The sequence below is a fragment of the Epinephelus moara genome, chromosome 1 (genome assembly GCF_006386435.1).
Source record: "Epinephelus moara isolate mb chromosome 1, YSFRI_EMoa_1.0, whole genome shotgun sequence".
Taxonomy (NCBI): domain Eukaryota; kingdom Metazoa; phylum Chordata; class Actinopteri; order Perciformes; family Serranidae; genus Epinephelus; species Epinephelus moara.
This window is the reverse complement of record NC_065506.1, coordinates 30,059,834-30,078,691: the sequence shown is the minus strand read 5'-3', so window position 1 is coordinate 30,078,691 and position 18,858 is coordinate 30,059,834.

The window sequence follows — 18,858 nt, the reverse complement described above, 5'->3', positions numbered from 1 at the left end:
AAAATAAATTATGGTTAATTATTTGGTTGACTGTATGTTCATGAGGCACTGGGGCAAAACAGAAGTTAAATATGTTGCTTTTGGCAATTGCAACAACTAAATACGCTTCCCAGACAGCGAGATAACTTGAGTACAGTAGCACAAATCTGAGTGGATATTGTTAGCGCTGCCTGTTTAAGAGGAAGACTGCAGCATTGTGATAAGGCAATGCGCTGAAAATATTACTTTCTGCAAGATTAAAATACTGAGGTTATGTTTATCTTCTAACCGAGATCACTGTATTTATTCCCATGGGTGCTGAGATCTCAGCTACAAGTTAAAAACATGGTCAAATCCTCTTTCAAAAACTTAACACAGTCAGGTACATTAAGCATGAAACTGCAGCTTTCTTTGGATGTATGCATGTATAGTTGATCTATCTGCAACATTTATCTCCCTATGCACACTCTGTGTTACATGCTGTTTGACTAAACTGTAAAACTTGATGGTTTAGATAATTCTATCTTTGTGTCTGTTGTAATTTTAAAGGTTTTTATCAGCATGACACTCTGTTTTCCTTGTTAACTGATAAAGGACCATTATGGTCAGAGTCTCTGTTCGGGGAGCTGTTAAAACCACACAGACTGTGGGCAACCTCGACTGGCCCCATCTTAATCACAGCTGGCTGAGCAAAACTGATGACATATACAGTACAGTAGCATTTTCCGAGAGTATTAATACACAGAGTGAGCTGCAGCACGCCAGGCACTATTTCCATCACAACTATTTTCAGTGAAGCCAAAGGATAATGCTTTTTTTGCCTTTTTATTCTGGTGACTTTTTTGTTAATGTCGTGCAAGAACATAACTGAAAAGAAACTCTTTAAAATGGCATCCTAAGTTCATCCTAAACCCTGTCAATGTTTTAATGAGTACAATCCAACTTCCAAAAATATGCTAAGTCAAGTTAGTTGCTACACATTGTTAACGTATTAAAAAATTGCTACTAATATTAACTCAACTGATCATCAGTTGGATATAAAAGTTAAGTTTTATCATTTTTAGAGGTGGAAAAAAACACTCAGATCTTTAAGTTAAGTACAGGTAGTTATATCAGTAAAATACGGAAGTATTAGCATAAAAATATAGATCATATGACCATTTTTATAATATTATTCATTATACAATTTTATTATAACTATTGATGGATTGATGTGTTCATTACTTTAATGTTGCAGCTGGTAAAAGTGGAGCTCATTTTAATTTCTTATATTGCTGGGTAGCCTCTGGAAAAGAACTAAGGTCACAATTCTGTATCCTTAGTTCTCACAGGCAGAGCTCTCTACTGGTCTCTATGGGAAACACTACAATTTGCAAAGCTGGCCAATCAGGATGTGTCTACCTGAATATGTGTGAAGCTCACAACATATAAGGCAGCACATGAGGCTGTCCACCATCTTACACCCTCTTCAGCGAGCAGTGTAGGAGAGACAGGGCCCCTTGGTAGAGGGCACCACCTGTGCCAATAGAACTAGGGTTACAATATCATAACCTTTGTTCTATCTCACACAGGATCTCCTCTACTGGACTCTTTGTGTACAGTGGTCGAAGCCTGATGAATTATGCTCTGTCGCGGCATAACATTGACCCAGCCACACTGAAGAAGTAGGAGGCCCCAGCCAACCAAGGTAGCATGCAAGTGAATCAGGTAGAGCCATGGCCTAAACTTGCAGGGGTCAAAAGACAAGCAAAGACACCCTGAGCACCATATTTCCCGGGTCATCATGGAATATGGAAACATGTTGGTCAGGTGACCAACAAGTCAGGTGACACAAACCCAACCCTTTTCACCAGTCCTGTGTCGGTCCAGCAAGCACAGACCCTAAAAAAGAGTCTGACATGTCCAAGAGATAGAATCATATGAACGCGCAGGGAATAGACCAAGATGCTGTTGTTCATATGTCCTCAACATACAACCTGCTCAACAAGACTGTCGACACTGCCAAACCATGTTTAGAGTGTGTGGACCACAGTGGTAGAGTCCCAGCTGGCCTGCCTGAAGGCTTGGGAGATGCACTCACAATGCCATTCGGCAAGGCATTTCTTGATTAGGGCCTTACCGATCGCACTATCATCAAAACACACAAACAGCTGTTCAGTGCGTCAAATAGGAGCAGTACGTTCAACATGACATGCCAATGCACATACTGGGCAAAGCAGATGTAAGTTTACCTCCCTGTCCAGCACATGGGATGGAAGACAAAAAACATCTAACTGTATAATTCTTGACCTGAAAGAACTCCTTAAGTTCTTGGGAAGAAAGGAATGATTTGGTCTAAGAAAAGCCCCCCCTGTGGTCACCACCAATCAGCAAGCAACTGGGGTGCACCGACAGGGCAGTCGGTAGTAGTTCACACACCCTCTTAGCTGAGGTCAACTCAAGCAGCAAAGCTGTCTTGAGTGACAACACCTCTAGAGAGAAACACTCCAGAGGCTTGAAGGCATCCTTCACCAAGGCCTCCAGCATTAATGGCATGTCCAATTGCAGGGAGGAGGAATGAATCGCCAGGTGTTGTCTAATGACCCTCTGCAAGAATCGTTTCACAAGAGGTTGGGCAAAGACCGGTCTGTCACCAAAACCCTCATAGCAGGAAGAGATAATGGCCGCATACACTTTAATAATGGCATATGACAGCCTTCTATCCACAAAACACTGCAAAAAGTAGAGCCAACTGAACATGGCAGGGGATCTAGCCTCCTTTCCTCACAACAGTATTGGAACCCCTACCACTTTGCCTTGTGACAGTGTTGGATACCACTCTTGCTGCCATTATGGTCTGCAAAACCTGCACAGACAGTCTTGCCCTCCTCAGCCTGTCCCTCTCAGGAGCCAAGCCTGGAGAGGTTGACCCAGAGTGGGCAAAATGGCTATTGTACCCAGACTCTTAAGACAGAGACCCCAAGGACTGGGGGATGGTCCAGGGCTTGGCCGCCACCATTTCTGCATACCACAGCACAGAGTGGCAACCTGGGGTTATCAGCATGACCAACAACTGCATCTGACTCATTCTCTCCAACAGGGGAGGGATGAGATGGAGCGGCAGAATGGCAGAAATCAGCTTTCTTGGCCATGGTGCGCAGGCAGACGTGTCCACCCCCAGGGGTAGCTCATCATGTGGTACCAGGGAGAACCAGAGTGGGCAGTGGATGTTGCATCGATTGGCAAATAGGTCCACTTCTACTTCCCCTGACTGGGTCCACATCTGCTTCACCACCTCAGGGTGTTCCTGTACAGTGGAGGGAATGGTAACCAAGCGTTGCTTGTGCTTTTCAGCATCCAGGCAAAGGCTGGCAAACCTGCAGGCACTGCATATGCAGTAGCCCCGGCAGTACCATGCTAGAAATGTTGATGGTGTACTAAGGTGAGATGCTAATGTACCAGCTACTGATATGATGTTGTCATCATCTAGAAAGAAAGCTGTTGTCTTAAAAGGTACAACTGGAGGCAACGGCAGAGTGATGGCAGTTGACGTGGGGGTCTCAACGTCATTCATCTCAAGCTCTGGTTCCCTCCAATGGGAGCAAAGCATCATGTCGAAGCGTCTGAAGGGATTCCAGCACTGCTGCTCTTTAAACTTGGGCCGCACCTGGCAAGCCTTGCAAGCTGGTGGCTGCTGAACACTGTCCTCTGCATGATCTGAACCAGCTGATGAGATTCCTCTTATCAACTTTCTCCATGGAGAAAATTGATAAGAGGGCAAATTGATGGCCCTGAAGACAGCAGGAGCCCGGACAGCCTGTTAATATACTGTAGGGTTTGTACGTATTTGGGTAAACATGTTCTGTTAAGCCAGAAACATTTTTGTAAATTTAGTGGACAAATGCATGCTTAAGATTAGAGGACAGTATTATCCATAGAGTCCAATAGAGGGTGGAGCCTGTGTGAGACAGAACCAAAACATCTTACGCAGTGTTCATCCTTTTTTGTCCCTCTTTTATTAACAACATCATGATCCTCTAACCTTTATTAGGCAACATTTATACAGGCAAACAGCAGCGACACCAGCGTGTGCAGGATTTTTGGGTTCTTTCACAGTAAGAGTATATCAGTTTATAAATATAGTGAGAAAACTGAACTAAATTAGAAATAAAAAAGTTGTTATTCAATGAGACTGGATCTGATTTTCACTCCTTGAATCAGTGCATTGTCTGGGTTTGATTGTTAGTCAGTGGGACTGAGGCGCTGCTTTTGTATGTTTTCTTCTGACCTCAAAGACCTTCACAGACTTCAAATGTGCGATAACATAATTGGGTGCAGTATTTGACAGATGCAATAAATCTTTCACAACAGCTTAAAATAATGATTCAGTTGAGAAAATGCATCACTTTACCCAGTGTGGGTCAGACGAGGTACTAAGTAAAGACAGTCAAAATAAAACTTTGATTTTATCACTGCTGCACTTGCTGAAGTAAAATGTAAAACTGTATTTATTCAAGTTATGTTCAGTTGTTAGTTCAGTTGTGATAAAGCTACTGTATCAGCTTTATCTGTTTGCTAGACATTAACACAACAGTAACATTTGAATCTGAAATAACTATTTTTAAAACGATATCTCTGGTTTGGTCCACTTCTTTGTTTCTGTGATGCCTTTTGAGGACTTTTCAGAAGACAAGAAGTCTGTTTTTTTAAAAAGCTTTACAGTCTTAGTTTGTTTGTCCTTGTGGCCTGAGAGATGAAGTACATGCAGAATACAAAACATACAGTGACATATTATTAAATGAGGAAGTAGGACCTTGGCTTTCAGATTCAGTTCCTTGAAGGCTGCCTTTAAATGAATCCATTTACGTGTCATATGGTCAGGATTATCCAAACCTCTTTACCGGTCGGTTGCATTGTTCGTGCATTTTTCTTCTTGCAAGTCTGTGACACGATGGCCTAATGGTTTAATGTGCTGTTTTTCAACCTTGGCACCAACTCTCTGTGCTGCCCTTGCTCCTACAATACTAACCTTGGACTCCTACATGTCCTTTAACTCAACACTGAATCCACACCAGCTGTAGTTAAAACTACAGTGTGTCAACCTCTGTAGAAAAGTACTGGATCTTACAAGAAGACAAAGACACACTCTAATGTCAGTGTCCAGTATAAACATAGCTGTGTATACACTTGTCATAATAAACAACTGAAACTGTTGACATAGCTGATATTATTGTGTGAGACATATTTAAAAAACTACAGTAAAGAGACAAAGGCAGATAACAATATAGGCTTTATGTATTTATTATAGTGCTGTCACAAACACATTGACCGCCTGCTTGAGTATTTCTTACAAACAAATAGTTAAAGAAATGTTACAGATTCATTTTAAGCCCAGAGTGTGTTGAGTCAAGCTTTTTTCACTTTCACACATTGCACATTGCAACATCATCAAGACCATAAACCCTGTTAGATCACATGCTGTGCAGTGTTTTTTGAAATTTTTCCATTGGTCTTGTGCATATAATTTTACAGTGACCATTTCATTACTATTGTTCTCAGTTACATTGACCAGCATTGCCAACATACACTGTGTGGCCACTTTATTAGGTCCTCCTGTAAAATCTAATGGAATCCAATACAACAGCTCTGCCATGGATTTTAACTTTACAAAGACAACACTGTTCAGTTTTGATTCACACTGTCAGAAAAGGTATTAATTTCACTGTGTGTTTGTTATTGAAGTTGTAGGTTGGTGTTAAACTGTACTACTTTATACTGAGAGGTGTTTCTAATGTTGAGGGAGGATATGAGAAACACAGGTCCCTTATACAGCGCAGTACAACACTTTCAATAATAACTATGGCCTCTGGAACAAACATATGGTTAAATTAACATCTCTCTGACTGTGTCAACAAAAACTGAGCGTTAAAATCTTCATATAGATTTTGTGACAGATCTGTGGCATGGGCCTTATTACTGACTCCTTCAATCGTGGAAACAAGGATCAAGCCATATCACCTATATGTACCCATGATACAGCGGTGGACACAGTAACATGCACACTTGCTAAATATAGTGAAATCCAATGCAACAGCCCTGCAAAACACACAACTCTTACAATGTCCAAATTTAGTTAAATCTGTCATTTCAGCTCTGTTATTTCTGCACCCACACCCACCCACAGCAAAATAACAGAAAACCCCCACAAATAATGAAAGTAACTTAGTGCATTTGCTCAAGTACTAGACTGTACTTAGGTACAAGTTTGAGGTACTTGCAGTTCATCTGGATATTTCCATGTGATCCCTCAGTATATTTCCACTCCACAACAATCCAAAAGAAAATATTTAGACTTCTTAATCCACTACATTTAGTCATCAGCCATAGTTACAGGTTTCTTTACGGACTTTTACAGAAACCATACAAGACTAAGATATGCATGGAAAATATGATGCATTGTTATAGATTAAACTACCAAGCAACCTATAAAATACTTGCTCCACTTTGACTATCCACAATAGTACAAATTTTATTCCTTATAAATTCAACATTTTATTTGTTATTTCTTATTTGAAAAGTTACATAATCTCAATTAAAAGCTCTAGATGGTAATTTTTATATAAAAAAAAAAGAAAAAACATTTTAGCGTATTTGCTGAAATTGTCACTATATTCATGCAGCAATAAATAATATAATGGATAAATTGTGAAAAAAAGCATACTCCTCTGCCTACTCTATTGCTTTGTAGCACTTCTAATGGCTTTGCCACATGTGAATGAACACAACCAGTCAGAGCTGAGGAGTCTCTAACGCAGCTGTCAATCATATCAATCATTGCTCGTAAACTGCAGTCAAGATTCTGTTACTGCATTGTCTACTTTTCACCTCAAATATTTCCAGAAACATATTTCAGTGTACCATTTAGCTATAACATAAGAACATTTGTGACCCGGCCATCATGATGGAGACAGTCGATCTGAAGTATCAAGCATCACCCACCAGTTAGACTAACTTTTTCATTTTACAACTAAACAGTACACTAAAATATGTTTCTGAAAACATTTGAGGGGACACATAGGGAGTGCAGTAACTCATAAATAAATATTTGATCAGCAGTGCTTGGTTTGACAGTTTGACCAAAGTTCCCAGAGATACTGACATGACTGACAGTTATGTTAGAGACTCCTCAGCTTTGACTGGCTGTTTCGGGTGTGTCGCAGTAGATTCTCGCAAATGCCATCTGAAGCAGCAGGAGGAGGGACATCATTATTGTTATTATTATTTTAAGATTATCTGTCTTATATACTTATGTCAGAATAAAGTGACAGGTTTAGCAAAAACGACAGAAAGTTATTTTCATAAAAGTTCTGTAGCTTTCAATAACATTTTCAAAGCTGGACTTTTACTTATAATTGCATGTTTTTACACATGGTATTGCTACTTTAAGGACTGCTTTGACATTTTTGGAAATGCACTTATTCCCTTTGCTGCCAACAGTTAGATGAGAAGATTGATACCACTTTCATATCTGCATGGTAAACATGAAGCTGGCAGAGAATTAGCTTAGCACAAAGACTGGACATGGGGGGAACGGCTAGCCTAGCCCTTTTTAAAGGTAACAAAATTCACCTACCTACCAGCACCTGTAAAGCTCACCAAATAACATGCAAAAACAGCATATTATGGTTTCATCTGTGACTTTTTCTTAGTCATGTCCAAACAAGATATTATGTGTAAGTGAGCTTTGGGGGATGCTGGTAGGAGTTTGAACAGAATCAACCCACTAACTATAGCCTAAAAAATATTAAAGGGCTAACGCATTGCTTTACACTGAGCAGGTTCATGTTATTGTGTCCACCAGCAGTGACTGAAGTGACTATACACCCTCTATAAAAAACAACATGTTCAATGAGATGTAAAAAATGAAGTTGCCAGAACTGTTATATTTGTTTTGAGGTGTAAGTGACACACTGTGAAATTACATACTTGTGACTTGCAATTGCTCCGACCGAGTGCTGCTTTTTGGTTTGGCCCCACCACATGGGTGTAACTGAGCTTTTCACAGTTTTCCATCTGAATGCAGTCACAAGATACATATCTTTGATGGCTGAGGCCTCACAAGCACGCAAACGGTTACACTGGTACCTCTTAATGCACGGTCACACAGTTTGGGCCCTTGAGTGCTGTGTGGAGGTGTCAAAGTTCTCATCACTATCTTTGTATGCACTTATTTTAACAGGCTACTAATATTCTGAGGGAAGCAGTGCTACAGTTTAACCCTTCAGGGATTACAATAAAGCATGTTAACTGTTGTCTTCCCCATCAACTCTCAGCACCAAAGCCACAGTCATTTCTCAAAAGTCCTGGATGCATCTATTGTGCTGTTATACATATTTATTTTTTGCTGACATTCAGAGTTTTTTTCTCAGGCATGCGGCATTTCCCTCGATTCAGTCTCATAAGATTCACAGCGCAGGGTCACGAGATTGTGCCAACATAGTCTCGCAGAGGGGAATGACACGCATGACCACTGACTGTGGAAAACAGGATACAGGCTACGTCGCAACAGGAAGTGTTGCACTCCTCCTCTGCAGAACATCAGTTTGACCAGAATGACTGCAGGTTGATGTCCACACTCTGTAACTCCTGTGGCAGTATTCAAATTTCGTAATCGTCTTCGCTCACCATTTCTTCTGAGCTGGTTGAGTAATTCAGTTGAAAAAAAAAAAAAAAAAAAAGTTTGTCAAAAAAAGGCAAAAAAAAAAAACCCAGGCAGCTGGCTGTACTGTTCTTTATACTGGATGAATGCAGATGATAACTTTGTTAACACAAGATATAGCAAATAACATTCACTTATCCCAGACAGTATAGAGTTTACATTTAATAGGCTTGTATAAAAATAAATCATGAATACATAACCAACCCTAAACAATTAAAACAAACTACATTTCTTGTTGATTTGTGCATTTTAAGTAAGTATACAGCATGTTTCAGCCTTGTACATGACAAAATGGGAAGCATTTAAATTTCCGTCAGTCAGGTCAAACATTAAAGACATAAAAATGTGAAGACTGAATTTAAATCAGCAAAAATCAATCAATCAATCAATCAATCAATCTATCTATCTATCTATCTATCTATACATGTTATAAACTGGTTCAAATCTTGTATGAATTCTTACAAAAATTCAAGTCAAGCAAACAAACCAAAAACACAATTCTGGATTTAACAAAATATAAGTAAATACTGACAGTAAAGTACTTTTAAACAGCTTTATCAGCTCACAAACTCAACACTGTATGACTACAACACACAAAGTAATACTAAAACACCATCTCTTATCCGCATGCTCGTATAAGGAAAGTCAGGAAACGCCCACAGTCTCACTCGGAGCACATAACTGCTTCGGTCTTACCGTCGCCCTCTGCACTACATCCAGTACTGAGCTGTAAAGGTGTCCACAGGGGAGTTGTTAGACTACTGGAAGCAAATTGCCAAAGGTGGTTGAAAAATGCAGGCTTTCTATATATCTCTGAATTAGCAGGGGAACTAAAAACTTCCTTAATTCTACCAATTTAGGTTGGTACCATCGGGCTTCTTCTTCTCCTTCTTCTTCTTCTTCTTCTTCTTCTTCTTCTTCTTCTTCTTCTTCTTCTTCTTCTTCTTCCTTATTAAAACAAGAAGGTGACAAACTCTTCCTACAAAACAAGTTTTTAAGGTTGGGAATCTAGTGCGAGCGCCTGATGATGCTGATGAGTCGGTCACATCTTAAGTTTAAAGCCTGTGGCCTTAAATGCTGCACCAATTTTCATTTTCGAATTTGCTGTACATTAATTCCCACACACATGATGACCCAATAAAAGTGCCAACTTTGTGTCAACACTGCATGTCCATCTGGATTTTTTTTCTTTTCAGTAATAAGTAAATAAGCTGTTGCATGTTTCCAAAAATGCTGAGTGCTTAAAATGTTCAGTTCAAAGTAATACAGATTCATGTAAGTTTAGTTAAACAGAAGTCTTGCCACACTTTGAATTCAAAGGCAACATGATCTTGTTTTTGCCATTAGCAAAAAAAAAGCAGACGCTTCCCCTTTATCTCATTAATTTTAATAGAAGACACATGCTGTAATGTAGCAACTATATTTTTAGATAAACAGAGTGATTAAATGTTACAAAGAAATTATTATATTATTATTATTATTATTATTATATTTACAGTACTTTGTTTTTAAAAAGAGGCATGCATCTGTGTGCGACTGACAGATTTTAATTTCATAATTTTCTGAACAGAGGTGTCACAGCAGCTGCGGCACTCCTTGTGATTTACAAAGCTAGAATAAATAACAAGCTTTCAAATCAGCTCATTCATTTTCGTTTGATCTCACTGAATGAATGAGAGGAGCTCATTTGAAAAACAGAACAGCCTCTGCTACACTGTGGTGTTTTGTGTCCAAGTTAGCTTATACCAAAAAGAAAACACATTCAATCTGCAGGAGGTGCACAGTTACAAAATGCAAACGCAGCTTTTAAGCTAAATTTATGTTTCTAAAGACACTGACACTGACACTGAAACAAATAAGCAAATCTTTTACAATAATTACTTGTGTCTGCTGTAAGTTGTTTGCTTTGTGCACTGAAAGGAATTTGAGAAGTGAGCTACATAAATATCGTCTTACATATTATGTAAGGAGGTCTGCTGTATATGAACCTTTGCCAGCTAACAATGAATTCCAGTGCAGAAATAAATGCAAATTTAATCTACTATTAAAAGACAGACATACATGTCAGGTGATTTATTATATACTGACACCCGTGCAGGCCTCATTTATAGTGTGAGCTACAAATTACCAGCAGACAAAAAAAAATGTCACTTTGACATGCAATGTAATTTCGCACCACATGATCAGAGCTGTCAACAGGCACGACATCATCAGCGAGGCTGATAAACAATCCCGCAAGCACCCACAGGGTTGTATCTGCCTAAAGCTGGATCCACAAGTGGGCTTCCAACAAAATGCACTCTGCTTCACGTACAATTCTTATGAAATCCTCCAAAACAAGTGAACATAATGCTGAATATTTCAGTTCTGTGGGTGGACAGTCCACAGAGAGGGCCCATGCTTCCTGGCTGATATTCACCAGAGGTTTCAGTGGCCATCATGTGTTTCACAATGACATGGAACGGTCGCTTGACATGCATGCAAGGGGACATCCAGCCCTCTCACTTCTTATTCCTGATTCCTCATTTTCTCTGGACTCCACAAGAGTCAACTATCAGACAAGGCTGTGGGTATTATTAGACAAGGGTGAATCACAAGGCACATGGACACACACACACACACACACACACACACACAAAACCATTCACAACGGAAAGCAGCTTCGCTACACAACGCACCAGAGTACAATTCTGCAATAATAGATCTAATATGATGTCTCAATCTCATTTATAACATTTGCATTTTTGAAAATCTTCATTCACAAACAACACACAAACAAACACACACATTTACCCATCTACACCCATATAAGGCTTTTGGGCTTCATATCCCACCAAACAAGCAAGTTCCTCTTTCTTTATGTATTGCTCAAGTCAGACAAGGATGACTCAGTGCGGATATTAATCATGTTTTTTTTGTTATCTTCACATCTCACTCTGTAAAGTCCGCCTGTCAGAGCCACAGTTAGCCAATCTATTTTTAAATTCTGAGAACTTAAAGACTGGTTAGACCCAAATGTTAAAAACAACATCCCTATAGAACATGTCCTCTGTTTGACTCCAACAAAGTGTTGTTGAACGGAGTTTAGAGTGTTCATTATTATACGTTTGTACATTTAAGCCATTTTATGTTATTCATCACTATGGTGGCAAGCATACCTGCAAATGTAGACTAATATTCTGCAACTCCCTTTAAATATCTGAGGTTGTGACAAAGAACATAAACAGGGCTTTCACAGTTAATTCAAAATGAAAAGGAGGGGAAAGAAGTCCCACTTCAGCTCAGGAGGTACTGCTGCAGTATGTGTGTGTTTAGCTACAAGTGCAAAACAAGATTAAAAAGCAGATAGAATACAACTGTTGTGACGATATAATGAATTGTTTGTTCTTGGCTGTTGTCAGGGCCAATGTCACACAATAATTTATGCAGCAAACTTTTGTCACATGCACCACCTGCTGGTCAGGCAGTTTATTAAGTGAACTTAATGTGCAGTTGGACCTTGGGTACAGTAGGGTGCTCTAGAGGTGAGGTGAGGGTATGGGTGAACCTAAGGAACTACTCCACTGGAAGTAAAAGCATTCAAATCAGACTTAAGCAAAAGTACAGAAGTGCTTTAAGTGATTTGTAATCATTCTGCACAACAATTGCATTAATATATATACATATAGTATATACATATAAATATATTAATAGATATTGTAAGATTAATACTGATGCATCAATATAAAAGCTGCCTTTTGTTGTTGTAGCTGCTTAACTTTTTTATATACAGTTTGGTAGATTTAGCTTAGTGGCTCCCAGCCAGGGGACCATGCCCCTCAAAAGGGCCACATGATAAAACTGAAGGGTTGTAAGATGATTGGTGGGGCAGGTAGGAAGAAAAAACAATGCTCTGCTACATAAATCCATATTCATTTTTTATGGAAAATCTCTCATCTTTGAGAACAAAACCATCTGAAAAATGGGGGTAAATGTCTCCTTGGTGGGACTGTTCATAGGCATCTTCATCATGCAGGAGACCCAACTAGACACTGCTACTTTCTTCTTTTTAAAAATAATAAATACTGATTCATTTTTAGATTTTTTTCCTGTGGACACTGGATTTGTTGAATATGTCGAGTCAGACATATTTTTACTCAGCCACCACAATGGTTTAACAGGACCAAGAATAACAACTACATTTGTTTTCGTAAGAGGTCACAACTACGGGTGCACAAAAATATCGGCACATCATTGCTATTGGCCGATATCGGCTTTAAAATGAACTATCAGAGTCAGCCAACATACTTTTTCATAATTTGCACAATGCATTAATATTACACACATTGAAAAGTATTGTATTTCATGTCTCCATCTGCTGTCGGGCAATCATGTTAATAGTATGCATGAATATTTTAATAATAATTCCACTACAAAAGAGACTTGTGGTCACTAAAATTAGGTATGGAAAAAAGTAGATATATCAATAACAGTGTCAGTAATTGGTCAAGTGAGTTGTTACATATCGGCATATCGGATATCAGCAAAAAATCCAATATCATGCATCCCTAGTCACAACACAAAAAGTTGTGAACCACTGGTTTAATCTTTTAGTGTATCATATGTTGTTATTGTAAAATCTTAACCTGCAAAAGAACCAGTAACCAAGCTACAGCTATCTATAAATCTAATAAAAAGGAAAAAAGAAATACATGTAGTTGAGCAAAAGGCAAAATATTTCCCTCTGAAATATGGTAGAGTAGAAGTAAAAAGCACCATAACCTGGAAATATTCAAGTAAAACACTCACACCTCATAATTATACTGAAAGGTCACATTTGGTAAAAGTCAGATTTCTGTGTCTTTTCAACATACAGCAGGTATAAGCGCTATATAAATACTGTGAAAGTGTCAAAACGCTCAATTCACAAGAAAGGCTCACAGTCTGTATTCAGATTTTGTCTTTAAACAAGCAATCAGGACTTGCGTGAAGTTGTAATGTCACAATAAAGACTGTTCGAAACTTGAAACATAAAAGATTTAAATGGACCCCTTTGAATTTCCTGTTGGAATGTTTTGCAGTGTATGTGAACGACGTGAGCTGACAGGAAGTAAACATAGCCCCAAACTGTTGCCTTGCAATGCAATTCCAGTAATACGGTCTATACAAATTGACCTGCCACTACAGTGCCGTTACAGTGATTTCCCCTGGCTGGAATGAGGGTGAAGAGACGCAGATGTAGAAGACCCTGTAACACTGACCAATCAGAGCATACTGGCCTTTTCGGGAGGGGGAGCTTAAAGAGACAGGCACTGAAATGGAGCGTTTCAGACAGAGGGTGATTACAGGTATATTTAGGCAGACAGTACCAGATAAATAATGTGTTTTTTGAACATTAAAGCATGTAAACATGTTCGTGTAGAAACCCAAAATACTGTACAACCTGAAACCTGACCTGAAAATGTGCATAATAGAGGACCTTTAAGTACAATATTTGAGCAAATGTCATCACTTACTTCCCATCATTAATAAAATCTCAAAGCAGGCTACATCAAACCATCCTCCCTCGACAAAAACTGAAGTGTGTTTGACTGGTGATAGCACAATTAATGACAAACACAGGGTCCGTAATTTCTTTACTACACCCCTGCGTAGTTTCCATTATTTCCAGATATCTTTGTAGCTTGTTGAGTTTATTGATAAGGGCTGTAATAAACCCCATATTATCCATCTCAGCTGAAAGGGTTTCTATTTATACCAGGGAGAATATGGCTGCGATGATGGTGGGTTTTCTACCTGTTTACTGTTTGTCTCAGAACTACTTGGTATCAAGCAAAGCAATAATACAGCTAATCACTGCAACACATTCTGTTGAAAGGTGCAACACTCTTAATTAAAGCATGTAAACATCACACTTGAAGCTTATTCCAAGGTCTATTTATTAATTAGTGCCTATACATGAAACAATGACCTCAAAGACAACATGAGAGCAGCTTCTGAATAAAAACTGTGCTGAAGCAGAACTTCAACTTTTTTTTAAATTTCTGCAAGTTAGTACAAAGAGGATGAGCCCTTTGCTCGTAGGTTTCATTTTCCACCATCTTTACGTTTCCATAAACGACCTACTATAACACATACAATGTGTAATTCTGTCCAAAGGCCATATCTAACAACAGCAGTGTGCTCTAATGGGCCCTTGAGGACAACATTCAATCAATTCAATCAATTTTATTTATAAAGCCCAATATCACAAATAGCATACGACATCCCTCTGTCCCTTGGACCCTCACAGCGGATAAGGAAAACTCCCCCCCAAAAAAAACCTTTAACGGGGAGAAAAATGGTAGAAACCTCAGGAAGAGCAACTGAGGAGGGATCCCCTTTCCAGGACGGACAGACATTGACACTACGCCTCACTACTTTTTCACAATTTTTACTTATGTGTTATGGATACTTGTGTTTTTTGTTTCACCTAATGGTTTTGTGCCTTACGTATAGCTTTATTTCATTAATTTTCCATTACCGCTTATCCTGCTGGGGGTCGCAAGGGGGCTGAAGCCTGTCCTTGCTGTCATTGGGCAAGAGGCGGCGTACACCCTGGACAGCTCGCCAGACTATCACAGGGCTGACACATAGAGACAGACAAACATTCACGCTCACATTCACACCTATGGACAACTGAGAGTCACCAATTAACCTGCATGTCTTTGGACTGTGAGAGGAAGTTGGAGTACCTGGAGAAAACCCACGCTGACAGGGGGAGAACACGCAAACTCCACACAGAGGGTCTCTCCCAGCCCTTTTGCTGTGAGGCAACAATACTAACCACTGTGCCACCCTAGCTTTACATATGGTGTTTTGTAGTTATACATTAGCAACATTGCTCCGAGCCAAAGATTCAACTTTGAAATAGTAACGTATATCATATTAAATATGTTAAATCTTACTAAAAGAGGTGTTTCAACACGTCTAACACGGATTGATTTTCAGGGTTCATTGACATAAAAAGGTTTTGCATCAATAGGTGCTTTGATGGTACTGAAACCCAAACTGCTCAGATGGTTAACCTTATGTTTTGATGTGTGTAAGACATAGTGGACAGTCATATATTACTTTTACAACACTGTATGCCTACACTTTAGTTAAAACTGTGAATTTAGGAGAGATCAACCACAGATATGATATCCAATCCTTGAGTGATTCCGAGTGTGAAATTGGCTTTTTGCACAACATACATTTCTGTTTGTCACAGTGGGAACAGGTGTTACTAATAACCCTGGCAATGGCTCTCTTTTAGTCAAGTGACCCAGTAATGCAGTGTGGCATGCCTTTAAGATTCACACCTATGTTATTCCTACCATGGCATGTTAAAATGTCTACACTGAAGAAGGTCTGTAGCAGTTTATTCATCTGAAATTATATTTTGCTCAGTATACAAAGTAAACTATACTATATGCAAAGTAAAATTTAATTTAAATTTATCACTTTAGTGACGATACAGCAATGCCCAACTGAAAACGAATGTGGACCATGGGCGTTAAGTGGCAATGGCCTCATCCCTGCTTCACAACCCCCCACCTCTGGCACCCTTGCTCAGACCACATCCATCTTTGAATCTGGCCTTTATTTTGACCTCAACTACACATTTGTAAAGTTTCGTGACTGCATCTTACATGGTGCAGACAGTATTGCATTGACGGTTCACACTTGGCAAAATACTCAAAACGGCTTCTGTGGTAGTTTCTGCTACAATAGGTGCCACCAGGACCACATTTTGCTATGATGACACACACACAAAGTGAAAACAATACCTGGCCTCACTACGTTTTTTCAGCTGGTAAAAAGTTTTTATAGGATACATGTAGAACAAAAGGTGCGGCAAACTACTATTGATGATGCATGCCTACCGTCAACATTGTCATCTAGGGCCCCATCTGAGTCCACTGCTGTTGTCCAGTATGCAGGCTACCTGAAAGTAATTATAAGAACAAAAAAAATGGTAGTAAAGGTGAGTCAGTGAAGTATGGAGTATGACTGGAAATTAACTTATGAACTGTCTTAAATGTGCAGTGTGTAGGATTTAGTGGCCTCTAGCAGTGAGGTTGCAGAACTGAAACTTCTTCCGTGTGCCAAGTATGGCAGAATTTATACTTCTGCGTTGAATCGATGCGTCGTCATGAAGCCAACGCCGTAGCTTACGCCGCGGCCTGACATGCACTTCCCCAGAAATGTAACTACACGTCACAGCGACACAGACCTCCTGTCTATTTTTTGTAAGCTTGAACTATTTCCCTCAGTGGAAACGAAGCGTTTATACATTTTTATTTCACAGATAAGAAACAATAAATTGTGAAGACAATAAAACCTCCACAAACAGCATTTTAAGTCTTGTGCGTGATTTATCCTGGGTTCATATGAGCAGAGGAAATCTTTGCTAGCTGCTAGGCTAACAAAAATGCCATAGGCTTGTGCTAATAACGTTAGCATGCTATATTTGTTTGGAAAACATGTTTAGTATGACAGTTGTTTTGTCAGTGAACCTTGTGAGTTGTAATGGAGCCAAGTCATGTACCATTACCTTTGTTAAATATTGCTGTTGTCCCTGGCTTTATATGAGAAGGGGAAAAGATCGACGGCCGCTAGGCTAATTTAGGCTATACAATGTTAAATGCCATAGGCTTGTGCTAATAACGGTAGCCTTGTTGTGTTTGGAAAACATTTTAAGTATAAAACCATTGTTTTGTCAGTAAACCTTGTGAGTCGTAATGGAACCGAATTTTGTGACATTACCTTTGTGAAATGTTGCTGTTGTCCCTGGCTTCCTATGAGAAGAGGAGAAGATGGCTAGCTGCTAGGCAAATGTAGCCTATATAACGTAAAATGCCATAGGCTTGTGCTAATAACGTTAGCATGTTATATTTGTTTGGAAAAAGTGTTTAGTATGAGACAGTTGTTTTGTCAGTGAACCTTGTGAGTTGGAATGGAGCCGAATTTTGTAACATTACCTTTGAGAAATGTTGCTGTTGTCCCTGGTTTTATATGAGAAGAGGACAAGATCACTAGCTGCTTGGTTAATGTTTAACCTTACAAGTTAAAATGGCTTGTGCTAGTACCATTAGCATGCTATATTTGTTTGGAAAAAGTGTTTAGTATGAGACAGTTGTTTTGTCAGTGAACCTTGTGAGCTGTAATGGAACCAAATTTGTAATGTTACCTTTGTGAAATGTTGCTGTTGTCCCTGGCCTCATATGTGAAGTGAAAAAGTTTGCTGGCTGCTAGGCTAATTTTATACAATGTAAAATGCCATAGGCTTGTGCTAACAACATTAGCATGTTGTATTTGTGGGGAAAATGTGTCCTGATAAAGACAAGTGTTTGTCTGTGAATGCTGCGATTTATAGTGAAGCTAATTTGTATACTTGTATTTGAAATTGTCTCTATTAAGCCATATTTAATGTGTTTTTAATGTGTGTTTTGGGTTTGTTTTAAATCAACTAAACTTAACAGTGCTTCACAGAAACTCCGTCGCCAACTAGTGTTTTGGAGGTGTAACTGCAGAGTGACACAGACACACCACACAAGCATAAATGCTCACAATGCTGTAGCCCTGTGATAGTCTGGCGACCTGTCCAGGTTGTACCCTGCCTCTCGCCCTATGTCAGCTGGGATAGGCTCCAGCCTACAGGCGACTTCTAACAGAATAAGCGGTTATGGAAAATAAATGTAATAAACACCATGAAAACAACCGCCGTGAAACAACATGACCCGCATCCATTTAAAAGGCCTATACATGGCCTCTTTAGTGAAAGTAACACACAAGTAGTGTAATAAGTAACTCATTACACAGAGAGTAATATTGTAAAGTAACTTGTTAGTAATATGGTAACAAGGTAATATGTTATGCATTACATTTTGACAGTAACTTGCCCAACACTGTTAGAAACTAATGAAAACATAGTTATGGATATATGCCTTTTCTGCCAACAGATGCCCTTAAATCCTACACACTGGACCTTTAAATGGGTGCATCGCACACATTTGGAACAGCTCATATGAGTGGGATGAATGGAAATATTCTGGTGTAGTAAAGTTTCAATCCCTATATTCAAATTACAGTGAATTGGGTGCATCAAAGAAATCTTAAAACAAACTGCAGATGATCCAAAATGCAGCAGCATGTCCACTCACCAAGACAGCTTTTAT